The sequence below is a fragment of the Heptranchias perlo genome, chromosome 2 (assembly GCF_035084215.1).
Source record: "Heptranchias perlo isolate sHepPer1 chromosome 2, sHepPer1.hap1, whole genome shotgun sequence".
In the NCBI taxonomy this organism is placed as follows: Eukaryota; Metazoa; Chordata; class Chondrichthyes; order Hexanchiformes; family Hexanchidae; genus Heptranchias; species Heptranchias perlo.
In genome coordinates, this window is record NC_090326.1 from 142,718,630 (window position 1) to 142,742,116 (window position 23,487).

Genomic DNA, 23,487 nt, shown 5'->3' on the forward strand with positions numbered 1-23,487 from the left:
AAACAAGCAGAGTCCTTGCAGACAGGGCATGTGTTCCTTGTTGTCCCCTTGGGTTTTCCTCCACTTCCTCCTCCGGTTCCTCTTCCTCCTCCTCAGCCTCTTCCTTCTCCTTCTCCTCAGCCTCTTCCTTCTCCTTCTCCTCAGCCTCTTCCTTCTCCTTCTCCTCAGCCTCTTCCTTCCCCTCCTACTCAGCCTCTTCCTCCTCTTCCTCTTGCTCACGGTCATGCCGGATAATCGGTGGTAAGGGCTGTTCCTTCATAATGGTGAGGTTGCGCAGCATGCAGCATATCACGACGAATTGTGACACCCACTCACTGAGTGCTGCAGGGCTCTACCAGAACCGTCCAGGCAGGGAAGCGTTGCTTCGGACACCTATGGTATGCTCAATGTCGTTGCCTGTGGCAGCATGATGTGTCGTGCGTTTCTGACCGGAGTCATGAGCCACCTCATGTGGGGATAGCCCTTGTCATCCAGTAGCCAGCCTTTCACTTGCCGAGCCTGTTCAAAGATAGCTGGCACATTGGATTGCCGCATAGTGAAGGTGTCGTGACTGCTCCCAGGTTAGCGGGCATTAACCTCCATGATGCGCTGCGTGTGGTCGCACACCAGCTGCACATTCAGGGAGTGGATCCCCCTTTGATTCATGAAGATGGCCGTGTTGAGATATGGTGCACGCATGGCAGCCAATGGCACCCTGCACCATGGGGAAGCCTGCAATGTGGGCAAACCCTCGTGCTCACTCGTTCTGCTTCTCTCCATCAAGAGGGAACGTGATGAACCTGTTATGCATCTTATACAGAGCCTCCATAACCTCCCTAATGCAGCAGCGCACTGCACACTGTGAGATATTGCACAGCTCACCAGCAGAGGCCTGAAAGGATCCAGAGCTGTGGAAGTTCAGCACCAAGATTACCTCCACAGCCACAGGCAATGCTGTCCTTGCCCCGCTCTGAGGCTTCAATTGTGGCTGCAGCAGTTGACAGATCTCCGTTACGACCTCTTTGGTGAACCTCAGCCGTCGGATGCACTGATTAATGCTCACCTGGAGGTAGGAGTGGTGTTCCCTGAAGGCCCTCATGGGATATAGCCTCCTGCTCAATGCCGTGCGGCTCCTCCTCCTCCTCCTCCTCCTCTCCCCACCCTCCTCGCAGCTTGACCTGCGAGCATGACCTCTCTGCGTGCTCCCAGTCGTGTTCTATGCCCAGCGGGAGCCCGAGCAGACCACCCATGGTTGCCAGGAATCTTGTTAAAACACTGTTGTAAATTACATCAACTGCAAGACAGTATCTGCCAAACCACTCTCAGATATACTATAGCAACACTCTGTAAGTATAGGAAGCTTCAACAAACACGGCCTATTCTACCAGCAGCCAGAAGCAATAATCCAGCACCTAAGCTGCAACACCTGCATGATCCCTTTAAATAACATGGTGGAGGGTCCTACAGGCAATCTAAGACAAGTTTAGGTGTTCGTGGTGAAGACAATGCATTGAGTGGAGCGTTAAGTGTCAAAATGGTGTCTACGCCTTCAAATCAGCGTTGCACACTGATCTAACGCACATTCTCCCTACTTTATATGCTGCCAGCATTTGTTAACTGCAGGTGCGTGAAACCCTTTACCAAGATGGCGTCCAACGCATGTAACGCTAGAAGCATGCGCGTGCATTCCTGACGCCAGTTTGGACCTATGGGAGGCTGCGTAGCGCCGTAACAACGAGCACTACATGGCCCAATTTCTAACCCCAAGATTCTGAAAGGTGGGCTTTGATATTAACCCCTCATGATGGGTGGGAGAGGGACGGGGGTTGGGGGTGGTTAAAATGTCGAAATCACGTAACCCGACCCCAACCCACTAGGTACTTGCCTGCCATTGTGGAGAGGCGGGAGGTTTACTAACACATTGAAATCAGGGTCTGATAATGCAAATGGGAGCCCGAATTGAATTTAACTGCTACAGTACAAGTTTCCTGAGGGTCGAGAAAGTCGCTTTGTGAAACAGAGGCGAGAGTGCTATAAGGCCACAAAGATTCACTGATAAATAAACACACTCTCGGGTCAATCAGAATTGAATTGTTGTTTGGTCAGGGAACTTTGTAACTTGGAAAATGCTTATCAGTTTTAGGCTGTGACTCAGTATTTTCAGAATGGAAATGAATACTTAAGTGGAAATGAAAATTGGGAGAGACATATAATGGGTGGTTGAATCAAAGTAATTATAGTTCAGTTACTGACAAAACAAAGATGGTGGGAGAAAGTATTTGCAAACAATATTTAGAGTGATTTGATTGGTGTGTCGTCTCCTTCTTTTAATTGGTAGCTGTTGCTGACTACCCATTTTTGATCCATAGTTTATTTAACTTGATGATCGCTGGTTTTTATCACTGGTTCTTACTCGCTGATCAGCATTGTGCCTATCTGTTGTGTTGTGAATCATTGCTGATTTATGAATATGAAATTTGCATCAATCAAGTGAAAGCTTGACACAGAAATTTACAGATCTATATAGATGGGCGATGCTTGAAATGTGGTGGAATTGGGAAGTGTGTTGGCCTTTATTGCAAGGGGGTTGGAGTACAAGAGTAAGGAAGTCTTGCTGCAATTGTACAGGGCTTTGGTGAGACCACACCTGTGTGCAGTTTTGGTCTCCTTACCCAAGGAAGGATATACTTGCATTAGAGGTGGTGCAATGAAGGTTCACCAGACTGATTTCTGGGATGACAGGGTTGTCCTATGAAGAGAGGTTGAGTAGAATGGGCCTATACTCTCTGGAGTTTAGAAGAATGAGAGGTGATCTCATTGAAACATATAAGATTCTAAGAGGGCTTGACAGGGTAGATACTGAGCGGATGTTTCCCCTGGCTGGAGAATCTAGAACTAGGGGACATAATTTCAGGATAAGAGGTTGGACATTTAGAATTGAGATGAGGAGGAATTTCTTCGCTCAGAAGGTTGTGAATCTTTGGAATTCTCTGCCCCAGAGGGCTGTGGATACTCAATTATTGAGTATATTCAAGACTGAGATTGATAGATTTTTAGACTCTAAGGGAATCAAGGGGTATGGAGATCAGGCGGGAAAGTGGAGTTGAAGTCAAAGATCAGCCATTATCTTATTGAATGGCAGAGCAGGCTCGAGGGGCCGTATGGCCTACTCCTGCTCCTATTTCTTATGTTCTAATGTTCTTATGAAATGTGTGCAGCCATATTGTTTTTATTATATGAAAATTGCTATAGATATGACTGCGCTTAATGAATTATAAGTGGACAGACCATCACCATGAGCCTCCCCAGTGGTACAATAAAGACACAATATTAAAAACCTTCTCGCCATAAAAGTACCACATAAGAGAGTCATGTATGAAACACTCGTATGCTGGAATCCCACGGGGTAAGTTCAGGGCCTCTATAACATGCCTCTTATTACTGAAACGTTTTTTTGTGTGGTGTCCAAAGGCAGGTTTGCAGAGAGAGGTAAGGCATTAAATTTTACTAGATACAAAGAATAGAGAGTGAGCCTTGGCTCAGTGTTACCATTCCCGCCTCTAATTCAGAAGGTTACAGCTTTGAGCCCCACTTCAGACATTTCCGGTGAGCAGAGACGAGGCGGTCTCTGAATACTGGGTACACATCCACCGGGGCATTCATGCCCGATGAACGTGGAATGTCCCTCCCACCAAGCAGAAGACCAGAGCTCCCGCCTCTGAATACTAGGTTGACATCCAGTGAGCTACTTGCGTCTGATGGGAGTGGAGTGGTGACCCTCACCCCTCCCCCCTCCATTGCATGTAGCCAGACCCCCTAGTCAACCTAGCAACCTGTCAACAAACAAAGAAAGGGGTTTTTCATTACGCAAAAACCCAGAGCACGATCTGCTGGATGTAACGAGCAGTGAAAGAAATGGTTTGTCTCATGTGCTGCTCAGCACAGAACAGAGCAAAGAAGGGGAAGTGAAAAAGGAAATAAGAGGGGCAAAGAGAGAGTATGAGAATAGACTGGCGGCCAACATAAAAGGGAATCCAAAAGTCTTCTACAGGCATGTAAACAGTAAACGGGCAGTAAGAGGAGGGGTGGGGCTGATTAAGGACCATAAAGGAGATCTACACATGGAGGCAGAGGGGATGGCCGAGGTACTAAATGAGTATTTTGCATCTGTGTTTACCAAAAAAGAAGATGCTGCCAGAGTCTCAGTAAAGGAAGATATAGTTGAGATACTGGATGAGCTAAAAATTGATCGAGAGGAGCTACTTGAAAGACTAGCTGTACTTAAAATAAATAAGTCACCCGGTCTGGATGGGATGCATCCTAGGTTGCTGAGGGAAGTAAGGGTGAAAATTGCGGAGGTACTGGCCATAATCTTCCAAACATCCGTAGATACGGGGGTGGTGCCAGAGGACTGGAGAATTGCAAATGTTAAACCCTTGTTCAAAAAAGGGTGTAAGGATAAACCCAACAACTATGGGCCAGTCAGTTTAACCCCAATGCTGGGGAAACATTTAGAAACGATAATCTGGGACAGAATTAACAGTCACTTGGATGAGGGTGGATTGATTAGGGAAAGCCAGCATGGATTTGTTAAAGGCAAATCGTGTTTAACTAACCTTATAGAGTTTTTTGATGAGGTAACAGAGAGGGTAGATGAGGGCCACATAATTGATGTGGTGTATATGGATTTCAAAAGGTGTTTGATAAAATGCCCCACAGTAGGCTTATGATCAAGATTGCAGTCGATGGAATAAAAGGGCAATAGCAATATGGATACAGAATTGGCTAAGGGACAGGAAACAGAGAGTAGTGATGAACGGTTGTTTTTCGGACTGGAGGGAGGTGTACAGTAGTGTTCCCCAGGTCAGAGCTGGGACCACTGATATAAATGACTTGGACTTGGGTGTATAGGGCACAATTTCAAAATCTGCAGATGACACAAAACTTGGAAGTGTAGTAAACAGTGAGGAGGATAGTGATAGACTTCAAGAGGATATAGACAGGCTGGTGGCATGGGCGGACAGGTGCAGATGAAATTTAACACACAAAAATGCGTAGTGATACATTTCGGTAGGAAGAACGAGGAGAGGCAATATAAACTAGAGGGCACAACTCTAAACGGGGTACAGGAACAGAGAGATGTGGGGGTATATGTGCAGGGCAGGCTGAGAAAATGGTTAAAAAAGCATACAGGATCCTGGACTTTATAAATAGAGGCATAGAATACAAAAGTAAGGAAGTCACGATGAACCTTTATAAAACACTGGTTCGGCCACAGCTGGAGTATCATGTCCAGTTCTGGGCACCGCACTTTAGGAAAGATGGGAAGGCCTTAGAGAGGATGCAGAAGAGATTTACTAGAATGATTCCAGGGATGAGTTACGTGGATAGACTGGAGAAGCTGGGGTCGTTCATCTTGGAACAGAGAAGGTTGAGAGGGGATTTGATAGAGGTATTCAAAACCATGAAGGGTCTAGACAGAGTAGATAGAGAGAAACTGTTCCCATTGGCAGAAGGGTCAAAAACCAGAGGGCATGGATTTAAGGTGATTGGCAAAAGAACCAAAGGCGACATGAGGAAAAACGTTTTTACACAGCGAGTGGTTAAGATCTGAAATATACTGCCAGAGTGGGTGGTGGAGGCAGATTCAATTATGACCTTCATAAGGGAACTGGATGAGTACTTGAAAGGAAAATATCTGCAGGGCTACGATGATAGGGCAGGGGAGTAGGACCAGCTGGATTGTTCTTGCATTGAGCCGACACGGACTCGAAGGGCCGAATGGCCTCCTTCCATGCTGTAACCTTTCTATGATTCTATGATATAAAGACTCATTTTATGAATTTTTAAATGTGAATATAGATATCCTACATTAACTTTCCCCTCCCCCCATGCTACATTTAATATTTGGATAGCAAACATGGAACAGATACTATTTCACTCATACCAGGTTGCAGTGTGATATGGCACACGGACTAGTATGGGAAGTGGGAGTCGGGGTCACCAGAGGAGGTATTCTGGTCTGCAAAAGTTATAATTTTTTGCACAATTACATTCACAATGACAGACAGTTTCTACCATAATTAATGAGAAAACTAAACAAAAGAGCTTGATTGCTGTGTTATTATTCATTCAGGAAAGTGGCATAGGCCATGTGGATTGGCTTAGATTAGCAGCCACTGGGACAAAAAAAAATCATTTAAAATCTTTATGTAATCACCACATGAGACCATTTTAAGTCTTCAGTTTATGATTGTTACGTCTTATTTCCTTTAAAAAAATGATTATATAGCACTGGCAAAATCTTGCAAGAGGCATACCAGATGTTCAAATCTTTCAAATAATTAATTACCGCATAGTCTGCTACTTCAGTTTCGTGTTAATTTACAAAAGCGAATGCGATGCTGATAGCTCGTTGAAAAGCAGCATTCTTTGTAGCTGAAATAACATTTATTATCATTATCTGAAGTCCATGCCCAACTGAAAAAACATTCCAATGTGTAGAAAAGAATCCAACAGATGAATAGTTCCGTCATTCTTTATATCCTACTGTTGGTTGCTACTGTCATGGCCAGTTGTTGGTGATGGGCTGACTATCGGTGGCTGCAATTACAGCAAAAGGACTTGTTCATTACAAGTGGTGCCTCAGTAGGGAATCACATTCCTGGTAGCCTGATTGGGGGAGGGCTCTGCTTCCCTATCTTGTCTGGGCAGAGTCTCCGTGTTTCCATATTCTTTTGCAATTTAGTGCAGCCTGATTCTTGGTTTCCTAAACATTGGAAGGCAAAGCTAATACCTGAAAACTGATTCCTACTCTTCCCTGGTGTGAGCCTTGACTTACTTCACCTGTATTTTTCTCAGACACTGTCTTTCCGAGTTTCAGAAGACCACAGGGTAAATACAACTGAGCCCATCTTCGATCAAACGGTTAGTTTGAGCCCAGAGGTAACAAAGGCACGGATGAGGGTTTCAGTGGCAGCAGGAGTGAGGAAGGAGTGAAAACAGCAAATATTGCAGAGATGGAAGTTAGCACTCTTGATGTTAGATCAGATGTGAGGTTTCAAGTTCAGCTTCGGGTCAGAGAAAGCACCAAGGTTACACACAGTTGGGTTGAGCCTGAATAGGCAGTTAGGAAGGGAGTTTAATCGGGGACTCAGGTGCGATGTTTCTGGTGAGGGCAGAAAAGGGTTACTTCTGTCTTGCCAATGTCGAGCTTGCAAAAGTTCCAGGCAGTCCACAATTTGATGTTGGACAGCTCAGAAAAAGAAAGCGACACAGAGAATTGACTTTAAGCAGAAATGCTGAGCTGCTAAGAACGAAAACAAGAGGTTTCTCGGAATCCATTCTCCGAATTCCGCCCGAAACAGGCACGACGTCAGTGCAGTGAGCACGCCGCCCGCCCAATGTCGACAATGGGAGGCCTGGACCATTTTCGGTTTGGGTCTCTTTAGACTGTCGCCGGTGAGACATGGGTGCCAAACGGATGCCCACTGCAGCTTGCAGAAAAATCAACCGCCTCCCACATTTCGCTGCCTGCCAGGTCAGATGGGGCGAGGGGGGAAGGAGGCAATGATCCCGGGGGATGGGTGGGGGGCTTCAAACAGGCCGGCAGCAGACTAGATTTTCTTGTGGGCCCAGGAGGAGGCTCTTCCTGACACCAAGAAAATAACAGTTAAAAGTTTCCTGGGCTATTTTTCCCTCTCTTTGACTTGTGCTCTACTAGTTTGGCTATACATTTCTATTTGCTTAATGGGCGTCACTTCAGTCAGAAATCTGTAACTTGTCTTGAGTAAAACTGAATCATAAAAACATTGCAAAAACATAAGAACATAAGAAATAGGAGCAGGAGTAGGCCAATCGGCCCCTCGAGCCTGCTCCGCCATTCAATAAGGTCATGGCTGATCTGATCCTAACCTCAAATCTAAATTCATGTCCAATTTCCTGCCCGCTCCCCGTAACCCCTAATTCCCTTTACTTCTCGGAAACTGTCTATTTCTGTTTTAAATTTATTTAATGATGTAGCTTCCACAGCTTCCTGGGGCAGCAAATTCCACAGACCTACCACCCTCTGAGTGAAGAAGTTTCTCCTCATCTCAGTTTTGAGAGAGCAGCCCCTTATTCTAAGATTATGCCCCCTCGTTCTAGTTTCACCCATCCTTGGGAACATCCTTACCGCATCCACCCGATCAAGCCCCTTCACAATCTTATATGTTTCAATAAGATCGCCTCTCATTCTTCTGAACTCCAATGAGTAGAGTCCCAATCTACTCAACCTCTCCTCATATGTCCACCCCCTCATCCCCGGGATTAACCGAGTGAACCTTCTTTGTACTGCCTCGAGAGCAAGTATGTCTTTTCTTAAGTATGGACACCAAAACTGTATGCAGTATTCCAGGTGCGGTCTCACCAATACCTTATAAAACTGCAGCAATACCTCCCTGTTTTTATATTCTATCCCCCTAGCAATAAAAGCCAACATTCCGTTGGCCTTCTTGATGTGACAATATTTTAAAACAAGAACAATAACAGAGTGAATGAATTGAATCTCAGTGGTTCTTATAAGCAATGCATTATCCTGTTCAATTCAAATTTGAACACTTTTGTCTAAATAGTTTTAACAAGTGAATTTAAAAGAAAATTACACTGATTATTAATATTGATGAGAGAAATTTCACCCCTAACGTTTCCTCATTTTAGTGCAAACTCTGGTATTGAATCTATGATTACAATCAATATGAATCAATTCTTTTTTTAAAGCAATCGTAGATTAATAGTGTTCCACAGTTCTTCCAGTTTACAAGTTAAGAATTACCAAAGTTCTTTACCAGTGCTGTTGTCTTTACAGCTGTGTCCATTTTCTCCCAAGACTATTAAAAAATGTTTTAAAAGTAGGTAGCATTTTGGCGAACACGACAAACATTCACATACGTTGGACTCTCTGATATGCATGTTAATGATGCAAGTGTCTTATAGCTGTTTTCCGCAGTAATGTCAAATAGCTCACTGTGACCGTTAACTTATGGCCAAGATGAACTCATTTCAAGACATCAGTTTCCTTCTGTGAATTGCAGTCTGCTTTTTTAAAAAGATTATAGACTGATAGAGTTAGAATTGCTATTGAGAGTGAGGAAAATTTGTTATGGGTGACTTGTATTTGGTGTGATAGCTGGGAATAACCCCACGTACTCTACAGTCATGGGAACATTGACTCTAGTAATAGAGTTTAGAGTTCAGCTGAGCTTGTTATGTGGAGTGAACTTGGTACATGTTATCCAGTGGCTCTTCTTCTTAATCAGAAGTAACATATATCACAATATCAAGCCCTGAGGGTGATGGTTAGTGGCTATGCTGCAATGATCCTTTGCCTGATCAAATGGTTATGAATTTATGAATCCGTGGCACATCATTCTCCTTAGAGCAGAGAAGGTTAAGGGGAGATTTAATGGAGGCGTTCAGAATTATGAGGGGTTTTGATGGAGTAGATAGGGAGAAACTGTTTCCACTGGCAGGAGGGTCGATAACCAAAGGACACAGACTTAAGATAATTGGCAAAAGAATAAGAGGGGAGATGAGGAGAATTTTTTATATGCAGCAAGTTATGGGTTCACTGCCTTAAAGGGTGGTGAAAGCAGATTCAATAATAACTTTCAAAATGGAATTGAATATATACTTGAAAATGAAATAATTTTCAGGGCCATGGGGAAAGAGTGGGGCGGTGGGATTAATTGGATAGTTCTTTTAAAGAGCCGGTACAGGCATGATTGGTCAAATGGCCTTCTTCTGTGCTGTATGATTCTATAATTCTATGACATATTCTACCAGTACTGGGGAGGAAGTTCTCTGTAAATCAGAGACCAACAAGAAGCTGGGATCAGGTGGGTCTAAATCAGCTCTCGAGCTGATGTGACATTCCAGCCCCCACTGAAATGAATGGAACCACTCCAGGATGCGGCTAGCCCTTATCTGCTCACATCATTGAAAAACCTCTGGATAGAAGGAGATCTGGAAAGAAGGGAATGCAAATTCAATAGTATTTTAGTTAAGGTAATATAAGAATAGACATATTTATTACTGTCAGATAAAGGTCGGAGGAGTAAGAAGCAAAGAAAGATTTACATTTGTATGGCACTTGATCAGACCCCTCAGAAACATTCCGTAGCAGTTCACATCCAGTAAATTACTTTGAAGTGCAGCGACTGTTGCTGTGTAGGCAAACACAGCAGCCAATTTGTATATAGCAAGATCCCATAAATAGTAATAGTCCACAAACAGCAACTGGACGCATGGTCAGTTAATCAGCTTTTGTAGTGTTGGCTGAGGGAGAAATGTTGGCCAGGAGACCTGGTGAACTCCCAGCCTTTCCTAGAACTAGTGCTATAGGATCATTAATGTCCACCTGAAGTACAGGAGCAGGTAGACAGCACTTCAGTTTAACATTTATATGAAGGACTGCACCTTCAGCAATGCACCATTCCCTCAGTATCAAGCTGGACGGTCAGTCTGAATTATGTGCTTACATCCTGGAGTGGGACTTGAACTCACAATCTTCTGACTCAAAAGTGAGAATGCTACCAAACTTTGAATAGAATCCACTCTCCTGAGACTTTCTTCCTCACATAAGCAGAACATAAGAAACTGTGGGATCAGAAAAGACCATTCTTCCCATCAACCTTACACTATCACAGATTATGTACATTAACTTTAGCACAAATTCTACACAGCCTTCACCATAGAATCAGAGAATCAGAGAATCTTATAGCACAGAAGGAGGCCATTCGGCCCATCGTGCCTGTGCCAGCTCTTTGAAAGAGCTGTCCAATTTAGTCCCACTCACTAGCTTTCTCCCCCATAACCCTGCAAATTAGTCCTCTTCAAGTACATGTCCAATTGCCTTTTGAAAGTTACTTTAGAATCTGCTTCCACCACCCTTTCAGGTAGTGTATTCCAGATCGTAACAACCCTCTGTGTGAAAAAATTTCTCCTCATTTCCCCTCTAGTCCTTTTGCCAATTATTTTAAATCTATGACCTCTGGTTACTGACCCACCTGCCAGTGGAAACAGTTTCTCCCTAATAGCTCTATCACACCCCCTCATTATTTTGAATAACCCAATTACGTCTCCCCTTAACCTTCTCTGCTCTAAGGAGAACAATCCCAGCTTTTCCAATCTCTCCACATTACTGAAGTCTCTCATCCTTGGTATCCTGGTAAACCTCCTCTGTACTCTCTCCGGGGCCTTGATGTCCTTCCTAAGGTGTGGTGCCCAGAATTGCACACAGTGCTCCAGCTGGGGCTTAACCAGTGATTTGTAAAGGTTTACTATGTCTTCCTTATTTTTATGTTCAATGCCCCTGTTTACAAAGCTAAGTATCCCATATGCTTTCTTAACTGCCTAATCAACTTGCCCTGACACCTTCAAATGGAAGGCAAACCATCTCTTAAGGGAAGGGACTAACCACAGGTAAAACGTCTAAGAAAGTAAAGTCTTAGGAAATGTCTTTTCCAGTTACAAAGCTAATAAAATGATAGTTCAGGAAACTAATGCCCAACCTTGTAGTGACATTCTTCATGGTTTGATATCCTATGATGAATCCTGTGAATATAACTTACCAGTTATAACGTGACTTTATGTCCTTATAGTATTATTTTAAAAATTCACCATGCACTTTAAATTTACCTATTTCTGATTCTGATTGTTTCTGTACAATGTTCCCATTCCTTACAGAAGCTTCTCCCATCAACCTTGTTTTCCTGTTAGTATTATCTGGTCAGTGAAGTCTAAGCATGGCATGTTGAAAGATCATCTGCTAAAGCCAGTCCTGCCATTCCATATTTGCTCCATTCCCTTGCTGTATTACTTGGCCAACCAGGTATTACTCACCCGATCAGAGACCTTCCTCCCCTCCCTCCCCCCTTTCCCTGGCTCTGTACTTGCTCAAAAACTTTAACTCTTTTAACATCTTCCAGTTCTGACGAAAGGTCTTCGACCTGAAACGTTAACTCTGTTTCTTTCTCCACAGAAGCTGCCTGACTTGCTGAGCTTCTCCAGCATTTTCTGTTTTTATTTCAGAATTCCAGCATCCGCAGTATTTTGCTTTTGATCAGGTATTACTGTGCTAGTTTTAAATGTTCTGCTTCCACATAATTTTCTTGTTTTCCTCTGCCATTTGTATCATTTTCTGCCATAAATAGTCACTTGTCCTACCTATAATATTCAACTCTGACAAGTTGCATAACTCACCTTTATCCTCAGGACCCATCAGGGTAGATTTTCAACTTTCCGCCTGGCCGTCTGTTATCAAACCCGCATGCTTGATTTTAATGGAAATGAGAATCGTGCGGTTTCTATAGCGGGCGGCTGATCTGCAATGTCAGTTTTACACCCGGGCAGCAATTGAAAATCTATCCCTTTGTGTTTTATGTAGAATGTGATCATCTATTCTTAGCATTGTCTTCATCAAATCTCAATCTCATTCTTCATCAGATAAACTCAACTCTCTTATGAGGGAGTACATCGACACAACATTAATTACTTTTGCTCTGAGTCTATTCCGGAAATGAATTGCTCTGAGGTTTTTTTTTTACCTCAAGGACTTTCTGCACGCTTTTCCCCTGATCATTTTTCTGCCTTTGACAGGGGCTGACAACTAATTTGTCTTCACTGATTTTATTTCTCTCCTTGCAATATTCTCATTCCAACCAAATTACCTCCACCTTAGTTTGTGGCCGACTCTCCAGAAAGTGCCACATGCAGGACCTCTGAGAATAAAACATTGGTGCCGACTTGTGCGAAACACTGGGGGCAGCAAACAGGTTTCAGGTGTAGCAACGGCAATGTGATAAATATTGAAATTAAACAACCAAAGAAATCTGCCTTTCTGAGCTGGGAACACTGACTGGTGAGCTGAGTATCAAGTTTGACTGCTGCCTTGTAGGAGTTGGTTTCTGTGCAGACTCTTCATTTTGTGAGAAGTGTTTGGGTTTCAGACACAGTCTATGAACTAGATCACCACAGTGAGGGATGTTAAAGCAACTCACACTACAACCACTTGCACTTACAAAGCACTTTTAACGTCCAAGGCACCTCACAGGAATGTAATCAGACAAAACTAAATTGGCACCGAGCCAAAGAAGGAGATGCCAAAAGCTTGGTCACAGAGGTAGGTTTTAAGGAGTGTCTTAATGGAGGAAAGAAAGGTAGAGAGGTGAAGAGGTTTGGGGAGGTAATTCCAAAGCTTAGGGCCTAAAGAGCTGAAGGCACGGCTGCTAATGGTGGGGCAAAGGAAGTCGGGGATGCACAAGGGGTCGGAATTGGAGAAACACAGAGTTTCAGAGGGTTGTCGGGCTAGAGGAGCTTCCAGAGACAGGGACGGTCGAGGCTATGGAGGGATTTGAACACGAGGATGAGAATTTTAAAATCGAGGCCTTTGGGGATGCAACAAGTTGTTCCAATGAGTGCACCTCAACCAAGGGTAAGGCAGTTGTCTCATTGCACCTCCAATAGTGACATTGGGAGAGCAGTTGCTGCCAATAACTGAGCACCTATTACTAAGGGAGAAGAAAAATATGACCACAAAAAGTGAGCAAAGATTGAATCCTGTCACTGACAGAATCGTTGTATAAAAAAAAGCTTCAAGGTTTCTTTGAGTAATCTGGAGCTGACTGCTTACACTCACAGTCCGACAGAGATGTTTAGTTCGAATAGATTGGCAGACTGTAGAAAGTTAAAACAAGACGATCGAAGCAATGGTGGTTGCACTCTCTGGCTGACAGGGATGAAAAGCTACTCCTCTCACACTGAGAGATGAGTAGCTTCCATGCAGATTTTAGTCAGAACCTGGCTAAAAATATCCCTGCCGTGTATTCGCACACAGCGGGTTCTCAAAGATGGAATAGTTTAGCTAACCAGCAGGCTTTCAGGCAGATCCCTCCCCCCAACCACCACACCCACCCCCCCCTCCGCCCAGCATTCACTCGAAAATTTCCAGCAGATTTACTTTCAATTACAGATTTGACTTGATTAAATGACAATTTAGATGAGGGAAAAAATAGGTGAAGTAGGTGGTATTACTTTTTGAATTTTCCGCAAAAGAATAATTTTATGTGCCGCGACTATAGTGAGAACTATAAATATATTGACAGCTAAAACAGGCTAAGGCATTTTTAAAAGAGAAATTAGCACAAAGTTTTAGCTGCTTCTTATGAGAGTATAGCAAGAATATTATCCACCCATGAGATGGCATTAGAGCCTTTGAATAGAGGGACTAGTGCTGGTTAGAACTGAAATGTAGGTGTGGCCATTCAATCTATTATGTTATATTCCTGCTCCGTATCCCCATTAGCAGGACATCCAGGTCAGATTCACTGAAATTTGTCACTTGTTTCTTTGGTTTGGTTGTTATCCTTCTCGCTCGGGTTACCTGCTCCCTCCAGTGCTGCCATTTCTCTTTAAGCAGCATTGGGTTTTACATCCTGCTGCTGCACCTGGTATCTTACCTGTCCCAGCTCCATTTGCCACCCAACCAGCATCCCCCCACCTCCCACCTCACCAGAAATCCCTTTTCCTGCCATTCAGGGCATGTTCTGGCCTCAAATGCTGCCTCCAGGAGTTAACCCCCACCCCAAACCCCAGCATTTTTTAAATTTGTTCATGGGATGTGGGCGTCCCTGGCAAGGCCAGCATTTATTGCCCATCCCTAATTGCCCTTGAGAAGGTGGTGGTGAGCCACTTTCTTGAACCGCTGCAGACTGTGTGGTGAAGGTTCTCCCACAGTGCTGTTAGGAAGGGAGTTCCAGGATTTTGATCCAGCAACGATGAAGGAACGGTGATATATTTCCAAGTCAGGATGGTGTGTGACTTGGAGGGGAAGATGCAGGTGGTGTTGTTCCCACGTGCCTGCTGCCCTTGTCCTTCTAGGTGGTAGCGGTCGCGGGTTTGGGAGGTGCTGTCGAAGAAGCCTCAGCACATCTGAAGTGTTGCAGGTTAGATTGGCACAGCCTGCACTTCTCTCCGTATGTGCCCTACTATTTAGACAGGGTCAGGATTGGAACATCATGGTGGGCAGAAGTCCTGCCTCACTTCTGGCAGTGCAATGGTGCACGTAGAATTTTGGAGCCTAAGAGTTTTTCACAAGCTATGTTAGACTAACTGGTTTATATTTAACGGTTTTATCTTTCTCTGCATTGTTGAACAAGGATATCACATCTCAGGAGGCCACACCACCATCCCAGAGGAAGATGAGGCAACTAACTCCACTGCACCAACTCATAAGGAAGGGGTTGTAGAAGTTCCAGAAATATTGCGAAGTAGAAACATATAGAATTTAATCTATCCAAAAGACTGGCTATCTAATGTTATTAACTTGTCAGCTATCTAAGGAGTCTAAAATAATTAATTTCACCAATTTATATCAATCTCTGACACTGAAATTAATTGTCAAGTATATTCAGCAAACCAGTTCATACTGAATTACCGTGACATGACTCAACTGCCTTTGTAACCTCTGTGATTCATTCCATCAGTTAACCATCTCCCCTAATCAATTTACATACTCAATGTCTAAGTTTCAACGTGCTAATTATGATCATGAAGTTAATAAACGATTGCTAGTTCTTGGGGTGAAATTCGATCTCGTTGCGCCCATTGTTCAGGTGGAGAAGGAGTCCAAGAAGGTCCAATTTAGGGGGCCAAACTTCCGTACCCGAACAGTATTGGAAACACGTCTGATACCATATTAGTTCAGGGCCGCTGGAGACCTCCACCTAAACAGTAAGTTTTAAAAAAAATACGTACCTTAACCTGGAGCCAGGAGGATCAGGTTACACCTTAGGCCACACCTTTACCTCTAGGGCCGCAACTGGTGCTCGCAGCTTGCCAGTACAATGATTCGAGCGTGATCCAATTCCTAGGCCCATGGCTTCATTACCTGGCTTCTCCTTTGATATGTTTTAGCAGGAAAGGATTAATCCACTCACGCAGTAGCTTGTGCATGTCCTAATGGGAAGTTGTTAGTGCGAATGCTAATATAATCCAAACAGGTTGATTTAAGCCAATTTGGCGAGCCAAATTTAGGCATCATTAATTCCTAGGCATAGACTGGCAAATTCCCAGAACCAGATGGTTTCCATCCCAGGGTTTTAAAGGATGTAGGTGAGAACATTGCTGATGCCCGAACGATAATCTTTCAAAGTTCTCTTGATTCAGGAACCGTTCCTTTAGATTGGAAAATTGCACGTCACTCCGCTATTTAAGAAAGGTGAGAGGGGGAAACCAGGGAATTATAGATCAGTTAGCCTAACATCTGTTGTTGGGAAATTACTAGAGTCTATTTTTAAGGATAGAGTGACTGAATAACATGAAAATTTTAAATTACTGACCTGGTTAGGAAATTGGCTGAGCAGCAGGAGACAGAGAGTAGGGATAATGGGCAGGTACTGAAATTAGCAGGATGTGACTAGTGGTGTCCCACAGGGATCTGTGTTGGGGCCTCAACTATTCACTGTATTTATTAACGACTTAGATAACGGGATAGAGAGCCACATATCCAAGTTTGCCAATAACGCAAAGATAGGCAGCATTGTAAGCAGCGTAGATGGAAGCATAAAATTACAGAGAGATATTAATAGATTAAGTGAATTGGCAAAACTGTAGCAAATGGATTTCAATGTAGGCTAGTGTGAGGTCATCTACTTTGGACTTAAAAAGGATAGATTAGAGTACTTTCTAAATGGTGAAAAGCTCAAAACAGTGGAGGTCCAAAGAGACTTGGGGGTCCATGTACATAGATCATTAAAATGTCATTGACAGGTACAGAAAATAATCAAAAAGACTAATGGAATGCTGGCCTTTATATCTAGAGGACTAAAATACAAGGGGGTAGAAGTTATGCTGCAGCTATACAAAACCCTGGTTAGACCGCACCTGGAGTACTGTGAGCAGTTCTGAGCACCCCACCTTAGGTAGGATATATTGGCCCTGGAGGGAGTGCAGCGTAGATTTACTAGAATGATGCCTGGACTCCAAGGGTTAAATTAGGAGGAGAGATTACACAAACCAAGGCTGTGTTCCCTGGAATTTAGAAGATTAATGGGTGTTATGATCGAAGTTTTCAAGAAATTAAGGGGAACTGATAGGGTAGATAGAGAGAAACTATTTTTGCTGGTTGAGGAGTCTAGGACTAGGGGACATAGCCTAAAAATTAGAGCCTGGACTTTCAGGAATGAAGTTAGGAAACACTTCTACACGCAAAGGGTGGTAGAAGCTTGGAACTCTCTTCCGCAAATGGCAGTTGATGTTGGCTCAATTGTTAATTTTAAATCTGAGATTGATAGATTTTTATTTACCAAAGGTATTAAGGGTTATGGGGCTAAGGCGGGTATATGGAGTTAGGTCACAGATCAGCCATGATCTAATTGAATGGTGGAAAAGGCTTGAGGGGCTAAATGGCCTACTCCTGTCCCTATGTTCGTCAGATGGATCCTTGCTTATTAGATACTGTAAGGGGTTAAGGATTTGTCTGGTGCCTTGATAAATATTCTTGTGAGTCCTGCCTCGCTCTGCCGCCCCTATGAATGGTCACCCACTTCTCTCTTTCTGCACTATCCTTGTGTTCTCAACTGTCTAACACTGCTTCTTCGGTGACCACATCTTGGAAAGTAGGGGGTCAATTTTGACTCAAAGGTTGGAACGCGACAAAGTGAGGAGCGTCCCGTCCAGAAGCAGCAGCAGGCAGGCTAGACCAATTTTATTGGCTGGGCCTCATTAACATGGCATATGCCGACTTCCCAACCAAAAAAGCCGGGAAGTCTGTGAGAAACAGGTGCCCAGCAGTTAAAATCAGGCGACAGGAGGCCTCCTGCCGGGGACCCAGGGGAACATTTCCTGGCACAATATAAGTACTCCAGGAGGGGAAGACCCAAACTTGAGTTGTGGGACCCAGAGGAGAATCCCTGCTCCTCCTGTCCCACTAGGAAACCCCATTAAAAAAAGATTTTAAAACTCACCTTACTGGACCTTTTCTGGCAGTGGCTGCAGTTCCCGGCTGGATTTCCCTGGCCGGGAATCCACAACTGCTCAGGCCTCAGGTTAAAATAGCAGATCAGGCCCTTCATTGCTGCTCAAGTACAGTGATCCTTTCATCCAAGAACTCAATCTTCTGGCACTTAGTGCAAATGTGCTGCCCCTAGTTACAATGAGGACCCATGGTGGCCTACATATCTTTGAAACATATAAGATTCTGAGGGGGCTTGACAGGGCAGATGCTGAGAGGTTGATTCCCCTGGCTGGAGAGTCTAGATCTAGGGGGCATAATCTCAGGATAAGGGGTCGGCCATTTAAGACTGAGATGAGGAGGAATTTCTTCACTCAGAGGGTTGTGAATCTTAGGAATTCTCTACCCCAGAGGGCTGTAGATGCTGAATCATTGAGTATATTCACGGCTGAGATAGATAGATCTTTGGACTCTAGGGGAATCAAGGGAAATGGGGATCAGGCGGGAAAGTGGAGTTGAGGTTGAAGATCAGCCATGATCTAATTGAATGGTGGAGCAGGCTCGAGGGGCCGTATGGCCTACTCCTGCTCCTATTTCTTATGTTCCCATTTCACATGCCACAGATATCATGAGTGTTCCCTACGTTGCCATTCCTTTGTATCTATCTTAAAAATGTAACTAGTTTCTGCTTTACAAACTCTCACAGGAATCAAACTCTGCTTACTCACTTTGCACAAGTATTAATTATAGAGAAAAAATAAACTCCTAACCAACTTCAGCTCAATGCTAAACTCCCTCTAAGGCTGAATATTCCCACTGAGACTAAACTCCACACTCTCTGGCCTGACAAACTCCATTAGCCACTCACAGCTTGTGATTAAAAAAGAAAGCCAAGTATTTAATTTTGGATCCTGAAACTTACAAGCAATTTACAGACCTCTAATTCATGTCAGGAATTTAGAAGCAGCTACAATTATTTAGATGCCAACGGAATACTTAAGCAGTGACCTCAAAAGAACTGGCCAGGTAAGTAGCTAAACATCACAACTGTACCTTGGATTCAGATTACCCCATGTATAATGTCACAGGAGACCATCTAGCATATTAGTGCCTACAGTTCAGCTTCACTAAAATATGCTTATGTTTATTTCTCCACAGACCAAAAGTGAGAAAAGTGACTAGAAACTGCCAATGAGAAACTACTAAGGATTTATGAAAACAAACAATCCTAAAATTCAATTAGGAGAACCTACCAATTAAAAAAAAAGGATGTGAGCCAATTCATTCACTCAAAATGCTTTTTGTAAAATGATTTTATCTACCATTTTTTCACAGTAACTGACATTCCTAATGTCCAGTAATAAGATTTTAAACAAAGTAAAAACATTTTAAAAATTACACAATTCACAATAATGTGATTACATTTACCCATTGAATTGTCTTTTATGTTTTCTAATACCTTCGCTAAAGTTTTTACTTGATGCATCGGCCACTCTCAAAAGCTTAAACTTGGACCTGATATTTGTTTGCCCAGAGTCTTGGATGTTAACGGAACACTGTTCCTGCAGCCTGAACATCGGCAATGTGACAGTTTCCTAGGATACATCAGGAGCATGTTTCTCCTCCTCTTACAGCAGTATTGACTTAATTATTTTTCAAAATGATTTGAAAGAAAGTTGGTGGACAAAGCTTTATTTTATCCATAAACTTGAGCTCATCCAAAACTCTGCTGGCCATATCCTAACTCGCACCAAGTCCCATTCTCCCATCACCCCTGTGTTCGCTGACCTACATTGGCTCCCGGTCTGGGAACGCCTCGATTTCGAATTTCTCATATTTGTTTTCAAATCCCTCCATGGCCTCGCCCCTCCCTATCTCTCCAGCCCTACAACCCTCCGAGATCTCTGCACTCCTCCAATTCTTGCCTCTTGCACATCCCCAATTTTAATCGTTCCATCATTGGCGGCCATGCCTTCAGCTGCCTAGGCCCTAAGCTGTGGAATTCCCTTCTGAGACCTCACTGCCTCTCTACCTCTCTCTCCTCCTTTAAGACAATCCTTAAAACCTACCTCTTTGACCAAGCTTTTGGTCATCTGTCCTAATACCTCCTTATGTGGCTCAGTGTGAAATTTTGTTTTATAATGCTCCTGTGAAGCGCCTTGGGACGTTTTGCTATGTTAAAGGCGCTATATAAATGCAAGTTGTTGTTGTATTTAGATTAAATTTATTTGAGTACGTATTTAAAACTGAGAGGCTGTCTGTGTGTATGTATATGCATGAGAGACAGAAAGTGGATCTACTTCAAAAATGACAGACTGTACTGATTACACACCTATTGCTGTTTTTATTTATGATTCATTTATAAACAATCTACTATTTTTTTTCAGTGGAATAGCCAAATACTGTTGTTGTCCATAGCAGATTGTGTGTTTTTGAAAATTATTTGAATACAGATTGAAGGATGAATTTGTGTAGGTCATCAAATAAACTGATCAATAAACATGATTTATTTTTACTTCAGAAAGTGTGCCAAGCTGAGAGTGAGACAGAGTAAATGACAGAGAGAGAAAAACAGAGATTCAACAAGAAAGGAACAGACAGAGGGACAATGGAAGATTTAAATTAATGGATGGAAAACTGAATGAGCTCCATTAGGGGTTGTGATCCTTCCTGTCTGATTTGCCTCTAAGTGCTGCACCTAGGCAATTGAATTCATCTAGGCACAATAACAGAAAAATCTTTCCATATATAATGGACATAGGGACCGGGGTCAAAAAGAGTAAATTAGTAGCATTCCTTGTGAATAACCAGTCTGGCTGCAAAGCATTAAAAAATCATCTCTCTTTCTCTGTCTTTCTCTGTATGTATTGAGAACATTGCAGACAGTGCTTAAAACTCCGGAAAGCCATTATAAGGGCTGGTGAATAATTTGAAGGAAACCTGTCAAGTTTTTTTTGTGTGTAAAAGCAACAAGACAGAATAAACCATGAACTATTGAACTATATATCTGAGGTAGTTTTGAAAAGAAACTTCAATTGAATTGATTTGACAGATGTCAGTAACATTCTCAAGGAGAGCAGATTCAAGTTACCGTACTGGGAAAATGAATGAATGCCTTGGGGGTGAGGCCTGTTTCTTTCAGAGGGCATAGAGCAGAAAGGGTTACTTGGGGACATCTCAGATATAGTGATGTGACAATATTTTAAGGGAAAGTTCCCTTTATTTGGTGACTTTTTTTATTCCCTAAAGACTGCTTCCCACTGCTGGAACACTCTTGTGGTACATGAAAAAGTACCTCAGACATATCGCTGAATAGTCTGTTGTTTCTTCTGTTTTGTTGCTTTTACGCACACAAGCCAGAAGGAAGAGGAGCAGTTCCGCCCAGTTTGAGGATGCTCCCTGTTGGGGTGCTGTTCCGGAAGGTTAGACAAATGAGGGCTGCCCTCTTTGGAGTATGGAGGCTCAATGTCCAAAATGCCTGGTTAGAGGTGACTGAGCGAGTTAATGCAGTCTCCCTCATCCCTACGTAATGGAGTCAGATTGGAAGCATCTGAGGGATACTCCATATTGCTTGTGTGATGACTTTATTGATATGGAATAATAAAGTAAATACAATCACTTTAGCAATAGTACAGAGGAATATGCAAAACGGTATGGCCCACTCCTTTGGGTAGAGATGTAACCTCTGCCTCTTCCTGGTGTTCTTCCTTCGATGCTGTACAACAAGTTGGCATGATGGGCTGAATCGTTCTGTGATTCCAAGTTATTGCTTTCTCCCCGTTTGCACAGCAAGGAGAGAAGATGGAACAAAATAGCCATCAGCCTGCTGCCCGAGAAAGGAGGCAACAACTTATAGCTGAATATTTTTAGTAAATAAAAGTTGTGAAACTGAATAAAAATCCCTACCTCCCCACTTCCCCTGCCCCCTGCTTGTATCTGCCCCCACCCCAACTACCTCACAAAGATCTAGCATTCCTAATGGCTTCTGGGGATGATTTTCATCCCTTTACTGTCTCATTTATGTAATCAATTGGATAGCCAGGTTGTGAAGGATAGAATACTAGAGCCTGGTCTTCAGTTGCTTCCAAGCCTTTATTTACAGAGATCCACATTACCCACTCCCCACCCGCTACATAAACTCTCATATAAATAGATACCAGAGAGTCCCCAAGTGATACGCTCCACCTGAATACAATTAACACTAATTGATATAAATCATATGATTACAATTAACAGTTTACGCCTGTAAATAGTTTGGTTGAGGAACAAAAATTGGGGGAAAAAAGTCTACTGACTTACTGCTAAAGCCAATGGAGAGGAGAATCAGGCAGGGTGTATAATGGGTGGCCAATCCATTACCCTCAGTTTCTCACGCCTGCCAAAGTTGAAAATTACCTCCAATGTAATAGTGACAATGATACACACTGTATAAAATAACAGTAGGATCCAGGCAGTGTAATATAAAACACAGTGACATAACAATAGAAATAATGCATGTGTATGATACTTTTGCAGTAATTTGCCCCTTTTAAGTATACAATGTATAACAGAATGTTTATTTTGGAAGAAATGGGTACAAGTACTAGTTGACTCAATTTCTCTGATGGAGTGACATTGCTGAAAGCACAAGCTGAACACTGAAGGGCATTTAAGTTTCTGTATTACAAATTGCCTAATGGAGGTGAGCATTTCCTGGAGTTCAGTTGCAGCATGCACACTTGTAATCTAGGATTGTTTTTGTGAGGCTGTGCTGCTGGTGCGAGGCCTAGGAACAAACTTAGGTTGAAGAATCAGGCCTACAGTGTTATAGGCCTGCCTCTGACCGTGTTTGTTTGTAGTGAGGCTGTGTGCTAGCAGCGGAGCTGCATGAAATGATCCCTAGTACATTTTTACTGTAAAACTAGCAAAGTAAAGTCTGCAGCCTATTTGAAAAGAGAGTGCTAGGGGGTCTTTAAAAAGATAAAGTAACCGCATCTGACTGCTGAGGCATTTTAAAAGGAAAACATGGAAATGGGGCTTAAAATAACAATAGGATACAATTATACAGTTTTTTGAAGTGTGGATGATGAACATTATACTATGAAGCAATAAAGAAAACCAGCAAAGCAAACTTAGAAAAACAGGTTATGGGAACTCGGCATTATAATACAATGAAGTGGATGGGACATGCATTTCAGTTCATTCTCCCGATCCCATGCTCCACAGGGTGTGGTTTATACAATAATAATGCAGACAGTCCATATATGGCAGCACAGTCCTTGTAAAATATCAGCCACTTTATGAGACGGATTTTCATTTTATAGCATAGCTGTGGCCCAGTGGTAGCACTCTCGCCTCTGAGTCAGAAGTCTTGTGGGTTCAAGTCGCACTTCAGAGACTTGCGCATATAATCCAGGCTGACACCTTAGTGCAGTACTGAGGGAATGCTGCACTGTTCGAAGTGCCGTCTTTCGGATGAGACATAAAGCGAGGCCATGTCTGCCCTCTCAAGTAGACATAAAAGAAGAACGGTGTCCTGG

The 23,487-nt window shown here is 43.1% G+C and overlaps 1 long non-coding RNA gene across 1 annotated transcript in view; it reads left to right on the forward strand.

Annotated features, from left to right (window-relative positions):
- Positions 1-19,392, forward strand: part of LOC137334480 (uncharacterized) — a 37,919-nt gene extending 18,527 nt beyond the window's left edge. The window contains exon 3 of the long non-coding RNA XR_010966160.1: positions 19,127-19,392. This is a non-coding gene — a long non-coding RNA (uncharacterized lncRNA). The remainder of the gene's footprint in view (positions 1-19,126) is intronic.
- Positions 19,393-23,487: the final 4,095 nt, after the last annotated feature.